This window comes from Xiphophorus maculatus, chromosome 23, assembly GCF_002775205.1.
Source record: "Xiphophorus maculatus strain JP 163 A chromosome 23, X_maculatus-5.0-male, whole genome shotgun sequence".
NCBI lineage: Eukaryota > Metazoa > Chordata > Actinopteri > Cyprinodontiformes > Poeciliidae > Xiphophorus > Xiphophorus maculatus.
Genome location: NC_036465.1, coordinates 28,639,398 through 28,659,666, shown reverse-complemented (window position 1 = coordinate 28,659,666; position 20,269 = coordinate 28,639,398).

Here is a 20,269-nt window from a genome sequence, read left to right as displayed (position 1 = left end):
TCAGCTGGAAGGAGAACCGCTACACAAGTCTCAATTATTTTCGCAACATTTCACAGCTTTTTCTTCAGTACAGCCTGTCAAATAACTCGGACCAGATTCCCTGTTTCTGCTAAAAATAAACAGAAAAGTGTTTGCAATGAACTAAAACTTCTCTGTCATCTGTCAATCCACTTTTGGGTCTGAACCGCCCGGTGTTTCAAATTTCACCTGATCACTTTTAAATTAGTGGAGCAGGGCTTCCGTCGTTTCAGCCTCAAACTGCTGCACAACAGACAGGCAAGGAGTCCAGGTTCAGCCAGTCACCTCAGTGGTTTCCAGTTCATCATTCACCTTTTTTTTTTTTTTTTACTGCTCTGTCTTTTCTTTTATCTGAGCGAGAGCAGAAGCAGAGAGCAGATAAGAGAGAGGTGAAATGAAACGAGACCACAAGGAGAAAAAAACCTGCTAGAACCTGACAAAGAGTAGAGAGTAAAGCATCCTTCAGCAGGTACAAGACATTTATGCTGAAGACCAGGTGAAAAATGATGTCTGGGAGGGATGTATGAGATATTGCCAGTTATGGCTGACTTGTATATTGAAAAGAAAAAAAAAAAGTTTGTTGAATGAACAAGGCAAAGTTTCAAACGTTTCTTACAAAATCATATTTATATATTAATTATTTCTACACTTGGCATTTTGTAACTTCCTATTTAAAAATCAGTTTTACAATGACAATTTATCGACTGTATTTGCCAGTCTAGAATTGTGTTTTATTTTTTCTTCTGGCAGAAACAAAGCTATGTGTGCAGTCAGAAACTTGATAGCTTTAAGCTATTTCAGTTTCATTAGTCGATAAAGTACCTAGAAGGCTAAAGGCTATAGGGGAGGGCTATAAAACTACAGAGACCCCCTAAAAGAAGTAAGAACAACAGACCCTATGGGCTCTAGAGGTTTTATACTTCATGTCACCTGCAATTATATTAGACTGCTGAAGGGTGAACCTCACATCTTAACCACTAACAGCTGAAGACAATCATTAGCTCCCCACAACATTCAGCAGAAGGAAAGCAGGAGGATGGATGGATGGATCTGTTCAGTATCAATTTTATTATACTTAGCAGAAATACTTTGTTGTATTTATATCTAATACTTTTTGAAAAGTAAAAACGAGATGTTGCAGAATGATCTCACTGCCTTGAGTTGCTTATTTATACAAATAATTTAATTCTGGATGTTTTTTTACTGCTCTTTGCTGATTTGTTAAAATGACCCGCTATGGAGGGTAATTTGGTTTCCAAAACATCTGTCAGATTTCAGTTTGCCACAAACTTCTCCTTTTTTAGAGGGTACTTGCTGAAGCATTGGATCTGTGTCCAGCTACGTATGTAACCCAAGTGTGCTTGAGCTTAAAAACTGAAGGGAAATACGCTTCGAGATTTTCTGCCTGAGATCAGGTTCATAGTTTCCATCAATTACGTCAAGTTGTCCTGAACCAGAAACAAGAAAACAGCTGAATCCCATTAAGCTGACACCATGCTTGACTTGTGGCATGTTGTTGTTTTTCAGTAATGCTACGTTAGTTTTACACAAAGTGTGATGTAATGTACACATTCATAAAAGTTTCACTTTTGTCTTGTTAGTCCCCAAAATATTCCCCCAGAACTCTGACTGATCCTCAAACAGTTTTAGTCCATGATCAGCTGTACTGAGTCTTTCTTGAACTTATTGAACAGGATTCCTCCTCCAGCCTTCCAGATTGCTTAGTTTAAACGATTCATTTGTTCCCTCTTTCCAGACCTCCACCACCCGCCTGGGGGTCCAAGTGCTTTTCATCGAATGGCGTGAGTTTTTTCACAATTGCCTTGTTTCCATTTATTTTTGTGATTTCAATTTGCGGAATTCTATGATTAATGGAAACGCAGCTAGTGACTTTATTTCTCATTTCTTTGTGAATTTCCTTAGACTGGTGCATGATGTGTTGTTCTCTGATACCTCCTAGCCCACTTTGTCAGATTGTTTGGTTTAATTAGTGAAATTCTAGTACAATGAGGTTAATTATTGGCAAATCCTCATTTAAAAATGTTAGTGTGTTCATAAACATTTTTTCTTTTTATTTATTTCCATCATTTGAAAACTGCTTTTTAAAAACATTTTCTGCGTCAGGAAATGTTTCTCCGATGTAAACATTTGAGTATCTGAAACATTTCTAATCTTTAAGAGGACTTATGGAAAATGATGCAGTGAATATAATTACCTTGCCATTGTGTGCTGGCTGTAAAGATTATATGGTTATGATTGTGTAGGTTTGCATTCAAGTCATGGAAGAAAAGGTTAGCCCCCTTATTTCAATCTTAGAAGGGACTTTAGCTGGTGAAATTGGTAGCAGTGATCGTGAAGGCAGTTATATCAGTTATAACAGAAGGTTACTTAAAAAAGTTAACATATAAAAACAGAACAAATATACTTGCATCATTAGAAAAACCTTTTAAATATAGATTAAGATCTTCTCTTTAATCCATCTATTGATCAATTCTAAAGTTGCCATTTTGATTCCCGTTCCTTATCTCTTTCTTTATGATGTTTGTTTTAAACAATGAAATAAAGATAATTTCATTATCTTTGTTAGCTTTGTTATTGCACCTGCCTCAAGATCAATGCAAAATGTTTCTAATCTTATTTTCTTGTCATGCCTAAATTGTTTCAGTGTTTGTTTGGTAAGTGATTACTTGGGTTTGTTTATTTTAAAACCCCTAGAGAATAACTATGCTGAAGGTTTTTATAATTCAAAGCAGAACTGAACAAAGTTTTATTAGTCAGAAATAATTGTGCAATATCACCATCAGCCCACAGGACAGAAACACTACAGGGACAGACATAAGTGCAACATATGAAGTCAAAATGGTTATTTAGAATAGTCCTAATATTAAATCACATCTTTTAGGTCATTCCTTCAGAGCTAAGTGGAACATTTAAAAGTATCAGTCGTTTCTCAAAAGTGATTGGTTAAAGGTCACATCCTGCTACATTAATCATGCAGCACATATAATAATGAGAGAACTTCAAAAGACCTGCTGCGTCCAGCAAAACATCATCATTTTATAATACGCTTAAATGACTGATACGGATAAATGGATGAAATTATCATTGCTGGATTATTTCACACACATTAGAATCTAATTGTGATATAGTATTCTTCTAGGCTCGTGGATTTTAAGTCTTGCATTGAAGTGAATCCTGTGTAAAGTTTCCTTCACGTAAGAATTTTTCCCATTCGATTCCTCTGGAACTGTGACGTCAAAGAAAATAGATTTATAAGAAAAAAAAACCCTTTTCTGTCACATCTGGAGCCAAAGGCCACATGCAGAGGATGAGACGGACTGCATACACACCACAGGAAGTCACTATGAAGATCTGGAAGATGATCCAGAAGACCTTGGACTTTACCATAAAGTGAGTGGGAGGGCCGGGTCGTCCTTGACCTTCATTGGGGAACCCAGGAAACATCACTGGATGAGATGGAGGGGGTGAAGCACAGGAATTAAAAGTGATAACAGGAAGATAATTATATTTTTGATTATTATGGACATCATGTTGGCTGTTAAAGATAATCGAGGAGGACAGAAGGACAAAGACTGGAGGTGACGGCAGTTACTCAGGAGTTAGACATTGGTGATGACGATGAAACAGGTGTTGCAAAAAAACAAGCAAGTAGTAGTTGAGATAACAGAGACATAATTGTTGTTTTATGCAGGTTAGAGAGAGGAAATAAATGTTCAGATAAAATGGTAAAGGTTCCAATAGTAAAGATTCTCTGTAACATCACAAAATGAATTTGTACCTTGGACTCAATGGCCTGATTGATTATATTCAAGTTCAAGCTTGTTTTGTAACAAATGTCTCCAAGGCCTTTCAGTTCGCCAAAACCCAGACAGTGATAGTGAGGAGCCGGGTTCTGGTTCTGCTGGAGGTTTCTTCCTGTTAAGACGACTTTTTCCTCTCCATTGTTGCTACATGCGTTCTCAGTATGAGGGACTAGTGAAAAGTCAACGACTCAGTGCAAGTGATTGTCTGCTCTCTCTGTCTGGAGGAGTGAATGCCATGATTAAAGGAATCGTTGCCGTCTCTTTAAACTAATTTGAATAATGAATTGAACTTAACACAATGTTTGATCAATTGGAATGTATGCGACTGAACTGAACTGAAATGACTCAAGACGACACTTTGCTGTGAATTGGCACTAATTAAATGAACTGAAATGAATTGACACAGAGGGGCTGAATATAAATGCACACTGAACTTTTTCATTTTACATCTCATTCACACAGTTTTGTTGTCACACATATTCAACGCTAATTTAATTGACTGAAGTTGACAAAGTTTAAGAGGCATGAATAGTTTAGCATGACAGTGTAGCAACACAAATCTAAAAGTCAGAGACTTTACTAAGTTGCTACATTTTGTCATTGAAGTCATTATAAGTAACTAGACATTTTAGCTGTATGTGTTTGAAAAGAGAATAGAAGTGGTATGGTTTTTTTTTTTTTTACAAAATGTGAACAAGTGACTGCAGTTCAGTCCAAAATTGTCAAGAACTTTTTATATTTGGAAGTTGTTAGACTAGGAAAAATAGATAACGAAAACAAAATAGCATATTCTCTTGACTACAACCCAAAATAAACATTTGTAACAGTTAGCCTGCTTCAGAAATCAACTATTAAAATCACTCAGCCAAACTAAAGGCATTTTAGAGGTGACACAGTCACTGGAATTTTCTGTCCCCTGTGTATTATGCACTGTGCATTATTTGACCATCTGCTACCAATATGATAACCCCCGTTACCATTGTGTTTTCTGCTGCTTATCGTTAGCACGTCATTTTGTGAGAACATCTTTCCATGCAGAATTTTATTCAAATGTGTCGCACAGAAACAAAACAATCTGTTGGATATGATGTGCCGTGTTTTCCCTTGTCATCACGACTCGGAGTCCAAATTGTAGACAAGACCTCTGTGATGTGTCTCATTAGTGTTTCAGGTGGTCAGTTCATCAGGTTACATGTTTGCCTGATTATCCACCAGCCCAGTCCGATGGAAACATCTGGGACCTTTTACCAACATCCCAACCATCTGGCTTGGCTCGGCCAAAACGCTGTTCCTCTCTGGCTTTAATAGAGCTATTTTTGGATTTATCACTAATGGTTCATCTAAACTGTAATGACATGGAGGACAGGTTCACAGCAGTACTGTTTGACATAAACTCAGTGTTTTTGGTAAACGTAAATAAGAAGGAACAATGATAAGATGATGGTGAAAACAGGAAGCAATATGCCATCAACATTTTTTTTGTTTCACTTGCTGCTGTCATATAGCAGAAGGAAAGAAAACTATACCAGGCGAGAGTGAGTGGGAGAAACCAGAGATTGAAAATGGATTTTCTTTATTCAGACATGAACATTTAACGTGTCAGTTTTTCTCTCAAAACATCAACTGCCGTTTTACAAATGCAAAAATCTTTCCAAAACTGCAACATTTGTCGCATTCTCAGCTGCTTTCATACGAACTAAACACTTTGACACAAAAATGACATAAAAACCTCCAAAGAGGGCAGTGAGCACAACTTTCGTTGTTATGAAGTGTAAAGTAATAAATCATCAAAATCTAGCCTGTTGGTACGGAAAGTCCGGTTACTTTGAGGAGGTGTGAATGCATAATTGAACTCTGATCTGCCTACGAACCTCGGCCTCGGTTTGGTTGAAGTAAACTTTGGTGTGTTTCAAATTATGTGAATGCGAAGCAGACTATAGCACAGAGCATTCTGGGTAAACACAACCAAAACAAATGGGCAAGTCTAGTGCTAGTGGGAGAAATGGTTTGTGGTCTTTTAACAATGACAGAAGAGAAATCCTACAACCACTAAAATCTGACGCCACTCCAGTTTAGTTTACTTTTCATAAAGAAGAAAGTTGTCCTTAGTGTCTTGTTCAGAGGTTTTCGTGTCATTTCCTTTGGTGGCTCCTGGTGCAGCGCCACCACAGGTTGCTGAAAGGGTTCGGTTGTTTTGAAACAACCAGTATGAAAGGTGAACCACGCCAACTGAAATGTAACAAATGTTGCAATTTTGATGTATTTGCTGTTTTCTTGCTTCCAGACTGTTTTCTCTGGAATAATAACAACCATATATATGGTTGCTGGTTCCAACTGCTATCCAATATGGCAGAGTAAAAATAAGTGTTGCTATGTAGATCATGAAGTGCACCGCCACTTATCACCGGTCAGTCGCATGCAGTTGTGCTGCTTTGATTATTGGTTTGATTATTGATTATTATTTGATTATTGGGTACAAAATAAATCTGGGCTCGTAAGAGTTGAGAGTTGTTGCAGAAAGTGATTGAAATTAATGGTGGAAACAAGTGAAAGTTGAAGGTCTCCTTGACCTTTCCATCCGTCAGCCAGAACCCACTCTTAGATGAAAGATGGAACTTCTTCAATAGTCAAAAGTTTCATTCTAGCTCAAGATCTCAGCTTTTACAGCAGGAAACAAATCTGGATTGGGACTGACAGGAGGAACTCTACGCATGTTAATGTGTACAAGTGAAGCATGACGTTCTGGCAAGCTACGACTAGAACTGACATGTCAGGCTGTGCACAGACGACCCTAGGAGATGATTTCAGTTGGAGCCTCCTGGTTGCACCAGCTAATAGCATTATTTTCATGGTGTGTGGGAACATTCATTACTTCCCAAAGGTGCTCATCACTGCCTTATGGTGATGCAGCAGCCACTCTGTTTTCATTTGCAAAGGAAAGAATGTGCCAGTCTGCCATACTTTCTCATTATCATGCTCAGCTATGGTGATAGATTTAACTCATGGGATACACTTCAACAGGTAAAATATTTTTATTCTTTTAAGGTAAATCCTTTTCCGTATAAAAGTGTATAATGTAAAGCTGCTGTCGCTGTCATGAGGTGTGTATCCAAGGAAGAGCCAAGGCACAGCCAGCCACTCAAATAAGACATTTTGAAGGTTTTATGACAGAAAAAGATACTTACAGATTTTAAACAGAACATCATAGAGGAAGGACAGAAATAACGACCACTGAAAACTGAAGAAGGAAGCATTAAATTATGAACAATCAAGAACTTAAATACTGATGTGTGGTTAGAAAAGGTGACAGAAAAAAAGGATAAACTAATCAGAGGACATATTGAACATCTGTGGCAAGGAGAATAGCAGGGGAAACTGAGGGAGGAGAGTAATCCTGAACTAAGACTCAAGCAACAAAAAGGAGAGAAAAATCATAGAAACATTCAAATACTGTACAAAAGAGACAATAAACTAAACATACAAATAAACTAATATGGAAACGTAAGAGCAACGATACACATGGAGAATGAAGTGAAAAGAGCAAAACGTGGAACATAAAAAACCCACGTGGAAATGATCAAGGAAAACTCAAAACCCAAACATTGAAGGAATGTAACAAAGTGCATTCACACTTTCAGAAAGAGCAAGAGCTTCTTAAAGAGACAGAGGCCCAATTTGAAGATGTTAAATTATGGAGTAAGATTTCTTTTAAGTCACAAATAGATGCCATTTTTATAACTGAAGGTAATATGGTTACTTGATTGTGCTATAAAATCACCCAATCAAGTGCCATTGATAGCGCCATCAATCAATTGCACTTGATTATGTGTCTGGAAAACACATAATGGTGCCCCCTTAATGATTTGTTTTTTTTAAGATCTTTTTTAAAGAAATATTTTGTTCTGTCGCGTTATGAAGTATACATTTTTCTGGTGCGTCATCACTGTTTTTGTACAGTTTGTATCTGTTGCGGTGTGCAGCTACATCAGGGCAGACCAAACAGGGCTGGTGTGACTCCACCCTGAGCCTCCAGGAATCCATCTCACTCATGTAACGGCTCACTTCCTGTTTCAGCTCTATTATCAAACCACAGTCCGGTCCACTCACCAGTCTGTTTATTCTGCAGAGTTTGGCTAGCAAGCTGCTCTAGAGGAAGAGCTGCTGACCCTTTCTCAAATTCCATTAATTCCCAATAAATACTCCAACATTTCATGGATTGTTACCTGAGATTTGGGTCTGAATCATACAAGAGAGGCAAACGCAAAAAGAAACACTTAGTCCTCCAACACAAAGAAATTCATTAACAGAGAAGTCATCAGCTTCTAGCAGTCTGGAAAAGGTCTTAAACTCCACTGAACCACAGAAAGACACATACTGTAGGTCACAATTCTAAAAACACGGATCAGGTGAACATTTCCTGGAGTGGCCTGCTATTAAAGATGTTGACAAAAACAAAAAACAAACAAAGCACACACAAGATGTGTAAGGTAGAAAACATTTTTACAGAACTGTCAAATATGTGACTCTAGTTTCTTTATTTGAATCTTTTATCATCAAGTTTTTGGAGCTTCTGGCGAGTAACTCCCAGGTCAGGGATATTTTTCTTATCCAGCATTAGGACAGTCTCTGGTGTCAGTGCAGACGTCCAATTCAAATTAAAACCACTACATCACCCAGAGCAACAGTGTGGCTCAGTCATGTGGAATATTAGTTTTTATACAATAGTGGAATTTGATCTTACAAAAAAAAATAAATGTTTTTCCAGAAACATTGTTCCTGTCATCTTTTTCATCTTTAGTTTGACTTTTTCATCAAACTAAAGATGAAAAGATTAAATTTTTTGTTCGTCCTGTGATTAAAATGATTAAAAGGCCAAATCTGGGCATCAGCATGAATTCAGTGGAAACGTATAAAAAGCCGTCCGGTGCTTCCTGCTATGTGGGATTTACACCCATTGTTGGATTTTTCAGTGTTTCGTTCACGGCTTCAACAATGTTCAGTGCTCTACTTGGACATGTTTCATGATTTACCCATGATGCACCTGGTTTCACACACACCTGGAAGCCGAGGTGTGTGTGAATGACCAGATTTTAGGATTTAGTTTTGTGTTTGAATGTTTTTCTGATGTGTTCTGGGAAACAGAAAATGTGTTTATTGATGGTATGTGTCCAAACTTTTTTGGCATGACTTCCGAGAATGTCAAGCTGAAACTAATTATAGTAGCAAAAACTATTTGTCTTCTTTCTATTGACCTGCTAAACAGACAACAAACTAACACAATTTTTAATGAAATAAGCAGAGTAATCTCTCCAGACAAGGGAAAGGAGGCAGTTTTAAAGGGGCAGTTTTATGTATTTGTTATAAAAATGCTATCCATCAAATATGAGTTAAAATTTAATTTATTTAATTTATAAATTTAATATATCTTTAAAAACTCCTGCTCCTTAACTCGCTTTCAAGAAGTCGTGACAACATGGCTCCTCTATTAACTTTTTACCAACATTTCTACCAGTGTTGCATAAAGAACCCGCTCCTATAAGTTAGCTGGATCAGGTGTTTCCTGCTGGCTAGTTTGAAGGATCTGAGCAGAGGAACTGCAGGAGAGAAGTGCTCTCTATTTGACATATTTCTGCCCCTGTAAACGAACAAAAAAGATTTTATTTGTGAGTTTTTATTTTGAATTTTTCAGGCTGATCATCTTTTTCTAGACTCGATTTTGGTGGATTTTTTTCAGCAACAAGAACAAAATATGGCTCAAATTAGTTTTATTTTGCTAGGTTTATTAGATGGATGTGCCCAAATCTGCATTACTGATAAACTACATTAAATTGAAGGCAAAAACCTGGAGTTACAACTTACCCGTTCTGTTTTAAGATTTTCATTGTATATTTTATTTTAGTTTTTTAACGGCCTGCCATCTGTGGAAAATTCAAATTTAGACTGGTGTTGAATTGTGGACGTCTCTGCGGTACATGTTGGTGGTTCAGAGAAACTCCGTTTGGTTTGGTGCAAAGCAGTGGTGCAGACGTGGAAGAGAAACCTAACCGGCCGACTGATTAGCAAGTTTACCATTCGGCGGAGCGCCTGAACGCATCGCTGCTTCTATAAATTGACCACGTGACTCAATGAACTCATGCTCTGAACGAATTACACAGCAGAGTCCCAGACAGCAGAGAAACAGGCTGTGCTCCTGGCAGATATTATTCTCTGTTTTTTTTCCCCCTTCCTCCTGTTTATTTATTTTTAATTTAACATTTTCTGATTTAATATGAAATTGAGACATGCTGCAATCTGTCCACACCGTTGACGGGGTAATGTGCTGCAACAGTGGAGATGTTCCAGGTGAAAAGGGATGATGGAGGTGAATGGCGTTCCTCCTCAGCCCCTGCCTCCGCTCAGTGTTTAGATTGACCTTATTTCTGTCTGATTGACACAACAGCTGGTTGTGTAATTGACTGTCTGAGAGCTTGACTTGGGGGTTTGAGTGATTGGCATTTGACTGTGGAGCCTAACTGACGGATGGGAAATAAACAACAGCAGATAAGTTTTAGATTATATGAAATTCATTTAGAGCACTTCCTGGTGTTTAAAATTTTACATTAAAAGTTACACTCCTGTGCCACTCTATTAAAATATTAAAAAAACAAATAATAATGTCAGAAATGTTGACTTTTTAAGACAAGCACACATTTGTTTTTCCTTAGGTTTTTCCTGCACATGGCTGTGCATTCACACAGCCATATTTTGTCGACTTTAATCAAACTCTAGTTTGTTAGTCCAGAAAATCGGTATTTTGGGGGGAGATGTGAATGTGAACCATAAAAGTGAGCCTAAGTCTCGGTTGGATTGAAGTAAACTCTGGTGCAGTTTGGATGCTAAGCGAACCAGAGAGTGCTCCGAAAGCAGGAAGAAGACTACAGCGCAGGGCATTCTGGGTAAATACAACTGAGAAATGGTTCAAAACAAAACTCCTGCAATCGCTAAAATGTGTTGCTAATCCATTTTTGCTTACATTTTGTTAATAAGATAATTGCTCTCAGTCTTCTTCAGAGGTTTTCATGTTGTTTCCTTCAGTGCCTTATTTGAGTGGCTAGCTCAAATAAGGCACATTATTTGAGCCTTGGTTTCCTTGGATACACACCTAATGACACAGCGACAGCAGCTTTACATTACGCTCTACTGGAAAATATTTTACTTTGCAATTCTGATGTGAGACTTGAGTCAACATCTCAAACTTGTGTTTTCTTTATAACGTAATAATTTTTTCTCAGTTTAGTTTATTTTGACCATGTGCAAGTAAAAGACAAAAGATAATCAAACTGTGAGTTTGACACATTTAGACTTCCCATCATCACCAGCTGCCAGTCAGTTCTGCTGGTCACTGTAGGTTTAATATTGAAGTATTAAATGGGCTTTAAATGGAAGTTGATCGTCGCTCGATTAATTTCATGCTCCTTTTTGATTCTGTGTTTCAGGTCACTTAGAAATACAAATTTGAACTCTAATCGTATCATACTTGAACTATAAATATCCTTAAACAGCAATTAACCATAATGATCATAGTAGCTTATAGACTAGAACTATTAAATCTGCTTGTTCCAAAAACGTTAAGATCCTATTACCGCAGCCTAATACCGCTTGACATTTGATGAATTGCTTCTATATTTCAGCTCCAACAACTACATGCTACCCTTTACGCCCCCCGCCCTTCCACATACACACATCCACACACACACACACACACACGCTCCTCCAACTGCGTGAAGCAATTTTTCTGAAGCAATCCAATTAATTCTTTTGAGTCTCAGTGAGTGAAATCAATGCTAGGAAAGGAACTGCTGGCGGTTGAAAGAATAATTCATTTAAACAAAGTATTGTCTGCAGGCTATGGCCCTGCTAATAGCGGTGAGTGCAGTGGAAGTGGAGGGCAGCACATGAACAGCTTGCAGTAGTGGCTGCTGTGTTGTTTGTTGAATTATAAAAAAGAAAAAAAAAAAAGGCATCGTTTGTTAACTGGATGTTAACGACGCTAAATTTGGATAATCTAACAAATACCCCGGGCCGTGACGCGTTATTGGTGGATGTTTGCATTACAGATGGTCAAACACAGATCAGGTTTTTTTGTTGTTTATTTCTGTCTCTAAACCGTTTTGGATGGAAGCAAAATGGCAGCTGGCATTGTTCCTGCTGTCATTTAAGAAATCTGTCAACATTAAAAGTGTTTTTTTTTTTGTTTTTTTTTGCTTTTTCTCTTATAAACAGGCAAATCAGCAACGCTCCACTAATGTGACGTTTGTTTTTTTTTTCCTAATCGGCTCTTGTGTTTGTGAAGACGATCACGCTGAGCTACGAGTTCTGGCACAGACACAAGGAAATGAGGCATGGTAGCAATACGGTTGAGACACCATGTCATTGGGTATCTCTGTCTCTCTCACACACACCCCTGCACACCCACACACACACACATGGAGGGCAGGGTGGACATTTATTACACATTTTCAAGACAAATTTCCAGAATTTTACTGTGTTAAACTGCCAGAGCTCTTTGACTTTTTCTATTTACTTTTGAAGTATAAAAAAAACTATTATGATGGATGGATGGATGGATGGATGGATGGATGGATGGATGGATGGATGGATGGATGGATGGATAAAATGATGGTTGAATTAGATGGACAGACGGCTGGAAGGCTTACCAAATGGATGGATGGATAGAAGGTTGATGGAAAAATTGATGGAAGAAATAATGGCTAGATAAAAGATTAATTGGTTAGATGGATGGATGGACTGTAATGATGGATGGATCTAAAAACACTTAAAACATTGTCGCCCTCTCCTCTGCCGTTCCTCGTTTCCATGGGAACCGGCGTCATTGCGTGGCGTGGGGCTCTGGTCTCGCTCAGTGTGTGTTGGGTTTCATGCGGCCCCTCCAGATGCTGCTGTGGGAATCGCCGAGGCGTCCGGGCCCCAGAGACGAGCTGAGCGACACAGACGGCTCCATGTTCTCTGTGTACACACACACACACACACAAGTTGGGCCAGCCGCACTAAACAAAACCCAAAGTAACGAAGGAGACGAAGATATGAGATAAAACTGACAGCTGTCTCACACACACACGCGCACACACACCGAGCCTCATCCCAAAGGAAAGTGCAATTTACACACCATTTCCTAACCCTCCCGACGGGAAAGTATCATTTTCCAGCGCATAATAAACAGCGGAGTGGCATGGAGACGGCAATAACACTTATTGAATAGAACTCCCATGGCTGCAGGGCTGAGCTCAGCTGTCTCTCACATGCTCTCCCACTCGCCTGTCTGGCTGTATTTAGAAGGCATATCAGGGGAGAGAGTCCGTTGGCCGGCAAACCATGCATTATATATTTACACGTTGGAATACGCACAAAGAAACGTTACGAGGCGAGGCAGCCTTTTAGATGGAAATGTCACCTTGGTGGGGGAATCACAGCAGCACCACTCGTTTACTGTTGCATTTAAAAAAAAAGAAATCAGATTTTTTTTTGTAAGTTGTATGCTGCTCGTCCGATGTGATGGAGGAGGCTGCTGGAGGGGTGAAGGGCGGCAGATAGGCAATCAAAAAGAGGGAATTGATTGTTATAAATGGCTGATGTGGAGAATAGCAAGCAGCTCCAAATGGGTCTGCAGGCTCCGTATGTGAAGCGCAGATCTCTGACAGAGAACACACAATTGATCGCAGTCAGCAATCACCGCCTCTAACAGACGACTGCATCCCCTGTGAATGTGGACAAGTCTTAATTACTGTAAAAAAGGCTTTAGAGGGAACAGGAGGCCCGACACCATGACAAACGCCGCTGGACGATATATTGTTCTCATAATTATTGCGATTAACGATATTGTTGTGTTGACACAGTTTTTAAGTCATATCTTGATGGTAGGACAATAATATTCATTGGTATTTTATGGTTAAATATTGAGATGTTGTAACTAACACTTAACACTGGAACTGGAATATATTATAAATAAAAAACAAACAAAACCACAAATAAAATAGAATTTGGTGTCTCTGCAAACAAAGTTTCTCCTCACAATAATTCATCAGGACGGAAATAATCAAGCCCATGGTGCAAATTTTGCTTCAATATTCAGTAAAGTTAAAGCTAATTGTTACTGCATTTGCTCCAAAGATATTGGAGAGACATTGACTCTCAAAGAGTCGGTAAAGTTAACTCCTGCAGCACTAACTTGTACATTTGCATATTTCACTTTTTTGATCCTCAGTATCATAACATGTTGTTTTGACTGTTCCAGTGGGATTTTTCTGGTTTCCTACAGTAGCTCTGTAGTTAGGTGTTAGGTGTTCCTTCAGCGGTTTACCATGTTGCTGTGATTTCTCCACCAAAGTGACATTTCCATCCAACTGGCTGCCTCGTCTCGTAACGTAACAGTTTTTGTTTGTACGGCGTGGCTGTGATCCGGAAACAGTCTGTTAATAAAACATTCCGACTCAAACCAGGAGAAAAAAGTTATTATAATTTATGTTGTTTAGCTCTTCAAATAATTTATCCGAACACTGTCATTGAAAGCTTTGCAATCAGTAAGAAATCAGAGGAAGGAGAAATTGGCCTGCATATAAAATTGCTATGAATATGGACCATAACATTGCCGTTTTACAGTATATTGATTGCTGTTTCAAACAGTTTCATTTGGGTGGCATTTTATTGGTGATTGTTGTGGGAGTGAGCCCCCCATCATGATGATTCTTTAAAGAGACAGAAGGAACAGCATCCACCCAGCAGCAAGCAGGTGGGGAAAAGAAAACCAAACTTGAATGTTTATTTTTTGAGTGAACAATAATTATCTTTGAAAGGAAATTCATTATTTTTGTCACAGCAGAAAGAAAATGTTGAAAAAATAACATGACTGAAGACTTGTGGTGGATTAAAGTAAGCTTAAAAAACACAACAGGCAAATCAAGAACAGATAAATTCACTAAAAGTTGTAGCTGTCAAAATGGTAACAAGGTAATGTTTTCCCACCAGTGGAGTTGGTTCAATTGGGGAGCTAATGTACTAATGTATTTGTATTTTTTTTTTTCATTGTCAGCTGATGCTGTTCGCTTTCACACTGCACCTCTTTGAAAATCCTGTTCCCCTCCTCCCCTGTGGTGGTGCTGCGCCAAGAAACACTGAAGGAAACATGAAAACCTCTGAAGAAGACACAGAGCTCAACATCCTTCTTCACAAAATGTAAACAAAAATGGAGATTTTCGAGGTTGTAGGATTTCTCTTTTGTCTTTGGTAAAAAAACAAAAAACAAACTACAAGTCATTTCTCCCACTAGTGCAAGGCGCGCGTGTGTTTGTTTTGGTTGTACTTACCCAGAATTCCCTGTGCTATAGCCCAATATCTCGACAGACTAATGCCTCAGTGTACCTGAATACTACGTTAATGTTCCCAAATAGCAGAGTTTAATAGCTGGGAGGCCATTTTGTTTAATTTGGTGTCACTCTTTAAAGTTCACCCCACTAAACGCTGCGCTGCATTAGTTCCACATTAAACATTCTGCATGTGTTCAGATATAAAACACAGCTGTATCTGCAACCCAAACATTATATTTTGAACATGAATACGTGCAACTTTACACTCATAATACTGTATTCTCCTTAAAGTGTTCATTATGGGCCTCTTCATGTTTTTTCTGTCACAAAGTATTGATTTTTAGTTTTTGAAAGACTTCTTTTAAAACTTGAACCGCGCTTCATTCAGTCCATGACTCACAAAAATGTTTTACCCGAAACAGAGATCACAGTGTTAGAAAGTAAGTAAAATGCCTCTGAAAAGCTGTTTTCCCAAAAACACAGTCACAAAGCACTGTACAAGCTGAGAAGAAAAGGAATAAAACAAATCCAATCGATTAAAGTCTGAGGGAAAAACCTGGTTAAACAAAAAAGTTTTTGCTGATTTTTCTTTTAAAGGCATCTACAGAGTCAGCTAAACAAAGTTGTAATGGCAAATGGAGCCACAGTCGTGGTGCCACCGATTGAAAGGCTCTGACCTGAGCCTGGTTTTTAATTTTGTATGGGGAACAACAAGTTCAGAGTCTTTGATCAAACTCTACAAGCAGCAGTGTGTTTAGTGAGACGGCAGCGTTGACATTTTGGAGAATCAAAGTAGCTTTTGAGCTTTAAAATAAAGTGGAATCACGTTTTATTACAGTTTCTTTTTTCCACTGAATGAAAAAAACGAGCAGAACCTTTAAGAGTTTAACATTCTGAGGACAATAACATTAAATTACAACGATCAAGTAGGATTTTTTTGCATGACATCTTTAAAAAACTAAACTTATGTTGTCTTATCGTTAAAAAACTAACTAAATAAAAAAAACAGGTTTATCTAGTCTGTTTGACGGGATGTTCTCAGAATTTTAGGGCAATGACATGAATACAAGAACAATTCAGCAGAGGATGATATACAACAGAATAAAAAAAAACTGTGAATGAATTTAAATTTTATATTTTAATCCAAGAGTTTAGAGGAAACGAATATCTCTGGTCTTCTAACGATCAAATTAAGGTCAAAATAACAGTTTTGTTTTTTTAAATATGCATGTTTGTGAAGAACAATGTAGGCCTAATATTTAACTTCCTTAAACCCTTTTTAATTTTTTTCTTCCTTATTCTCATCTCAGTTTTTGTCAGACTAGAAGAACTCCCCCCTCATTTGGCTATGTTCACACAGCAGGTAATTGCGACAAAAATCTGATTTTTTATTTTTTGTTTTACTCAGATGCGACCAATACTTGACTTTTTTTTTTTTTTTTTTTTTACAGCAATCTGAATGACTCAATTCCAAATAACAGCTGAACATAATTTTGAACTTATGGAAAAGGTCTGTGTGTGTTAGTGTTTTTATTTCCATTCGCTTCCTTCCTGATCTTGTGACGATACTGTTGGCTCTAAATACCTTTAAAATCCATCCATTAACAACTCCATCCATTATTACTTCCATCAACATAAAAAAGCTCTTTAGTGTCACCTTAAGAATGCTAAAAGAAACGTGTTTCCATGGTTGCCTACTTGTACGTTAAGAAGGCCAGTTTCTCTCTTTCCCTTTGTTAAGCCCCAGTTTCTCCCCCTCCAGCCTGTGCCTTATTTTAATGAAGTGCTTAATTAAGTTTCTGTGGCCTTGTGCCACTTGAGAGCAGGTGGTTGAGGGGTGCTGAGGCACTCCACTCTGGGTCAAGGACATGTGGGATTTCAATTGGAGCCAGGCGTCAAAATGCCAGCAGCCAGAAAACACGGCGCTGACATGACAATGGGATGCAAATACACAGCATGGAGGCAGGGAGGGAAGCATGGAAAGCTTTGGAGTCAGTGGTACTTAACAGTGATCTGGATATATTGGATTATTCCATTTTAGTGCAGGTTTTTTTTTTTTTGCTTTAATCCTGTAGAGGTGCAGAGAGAATAACAATGTGGTTTTTTTTTACATGTAAAGTTTCTAAGCAAAATGTCAGGAACAGATGTAAGAAAAAGAGATAGTCAAAGATCAATACCTATGGAAAACTGGGAAATCAATGCAATTTCTGTTGTTGTGCAATAATTGTTATGACATCATCAGTGTTATCACTTTATCTTGTTTTTACCAGTTTTTTTTTTTTTAATTCTCTTATTACTCCACCAATAGAAAACACTTTGGTTCATTAGTCACTGTTGTAAAATCCAAATCGATATTGATTGAACAATGATTGGCAACAATATTTGGCTTATGTAACTAATAATAATTATGATTGTGCGTATGAGTTATGACTCATAATTATTGTCAATGTAGAAGACTGCTTATTATTTTTATTTTTTTCTCCTGGCTCCTCATTGGGACCCTTTAAATATACAAAACAAAATTCTCCTACAGTAATTTCATCCGTCCCGTTTGTGATGCTGTCGGTCGTCAAGTGGGGGATTGAGAGAGACGTGTTTCATCAGAGCGAGCGTGTTTGTAGTGGACGGCGTTGTGAGCGGTGTCCATGTAACAATGGATTAGTATCGGAGGGATTAACAGATTAATATGAACTGTATGACCAAGGCACAATATTTACCATCTGCTGAAACAGCCATATCAAACAGTGCTGGGTAATCTGATCTGGCTTATCTAGTGAGTAAACAGCTAAACACCTCTGGCCTCTAAAACCCACAAGCAAACTTGAAAGAGTTTGTGTATTTGGTGCTGGCCTGTGCTTGACAATAATAGTCTTCCAGTACTTTACCTCCAAAATGATATCCTAGAGGGAGTATAATTGTTAACACTTACAGGTAATGTAAACCCCAAATTCTCTGAATATTATAAACCGCTAATTTTGTGACAAACCCAAGAAAAAGAGCTTACAATTAATTGGATTTTAAAGCAAAGTTCAATCAAAGGTTCATGAGATGTGGACTGAAACCACTACTTCCAAAGATGTCCAGAGCTACAGCTGTCTGTCTGTTTCTTTAAGGATCCTCAGAGACGCTGCTGCAGTAGAAACTATTCTTCCTGGGGTCCACACCAAACATTACAATACAACTCTTTACAAACACCGCTCACACTAAAGACATAATGAGACAAACAAAATTCAATTAAACACAAAATTCAAATTAACTTCTTCAGCGACTTATAAACGCTACAGAGACATCACAAAACATCTTAGCACAGCAATATCACAACTAAATTAAAAACTAAGATTAACAAAACAAACATTCCATCAAGCTAATATTAAATCATTCTCCATTATAGATTCTTTAAGATTATTTTTTTCATTTACATGATCAACCTTCAGTGTCATTTCAGAAGGCAACATATTTCAAAAGGAAATTGCTAAATTGTCATGTTTCTTTGTTTAAACAAAGAAACATGAGGAAAAACTCATGTGGTCCAAAGTTCTATTCTCAAATGAAAATAAGCTTAAGGTCCAGTGTGAAGATTCAACTGGCCATGACGATTTGGGGTTCTGTGTCACCTTGGGAACGGTGTGGATGATGGAGGGTTGCTGGCTTGAGTCCCTGCTCTGTCTGTCTCACTCGTGTCATTGAGCAAGACATGTCACCCGCCTTGGCTGCTGCTGGTGGTGAGGTGGAGCGCAGCTACAATCCAGCATCTTGCCACCATCAGTGTGTGTGACTATTCTTCCTGCATTAGCTAAATGTAGTGCTAAATGTGAAGCACTACATTTAGCGCTTCACGCTACGAGTCCTCTGAACTTGATAAAGCGCTATGCTATGCAAGCCTGTTACTGTGTGACCTCGCCCAGAATGAATGGATTACTGTCAAGGATGACAGACACTATAATAACCCAGAAAGTGTCGCTACCATAGCAACTTGACTGTTTTAATTGGTCTTCTTGAATGCTTGTCATTAACTGTTAGCTATGATCACTTAAAGTAACTAAAATAAACCTTTGAACTCAGCTTCTGTGTAGTAAAAGTATATAACATACAAATAAAACTTCTTAAAATTAAATATAAGAAACGCAAGTTTCTGTCACAGTTTGTACGTCTAGCATCTGATTTACCAAGAAAATGTAGGGGAAAAAGCATCTTGTTGGGAAATGATAGTGATCCGACTGCTCAAGTTAGCTTGTATTAGTATTAGTATTTTCAGTTCCTTGATAGAAATCAGCGATGGCATTAGAAAAGTAATAGTCAGATGTAATTCACCCCTATTTATTGTGTTCGATGTCTGCTGGATTTAAATACATAAAGTGTAATTGTTTCTTTCAAATTCTCCCTTGATTCCTTGGCCGTCCTCATTGACATGTGCCCAAATAGTCGCTGCTCATCCAACAATGACAAGATCACTCTGAAGGGAAGACTAAAACTGTCTGTGTTATTCACTCAGAATAAAACCCCATCAACACCGAAATGAGCTTCCTGCGGATTATGACGGCAGTGGAATCAATTCTGTGCCAGAGACAGAACAACAAGGCAGAGTATAAGATCCAGGGTGATAAAGCAGTCAACGCTAACTGGAGGACTAAGCCTGGGATTTGGCTCCTGGCCACGGAATAGTCCAATTCATCCCCAAAGACACAGCAGAGTCTGTCTCTGCAGCCTGTGGATGGGGAACTAGGGGGATTTCTGGGACGCTTCTCAGTTAAAGTTTGAATCCTGTTTAACACCGACTCGTTGACTTTGACGCAAACACAAACACATCAAGGTATACAGTCAGAATCAGCTCTGTCATCTTTTGAGACAAATCTAATTCAACTTCCTATTTCCTTGATTTATTAGCTGATTGCATTTTTGAACGGACTTACAGTGAAACCACAGTGGGTGGAATGAAACGGTATTTAAAACAGTAAGGCTGTTATTGTAAGTCTTAATCCACTTTAACCAAATTCTGATTTGTTTGTCTTAAAAGTCCAGTTCATTTGCAGAAGTGTGAATGTGCAGTCAAATGCTGATCCAGACCCA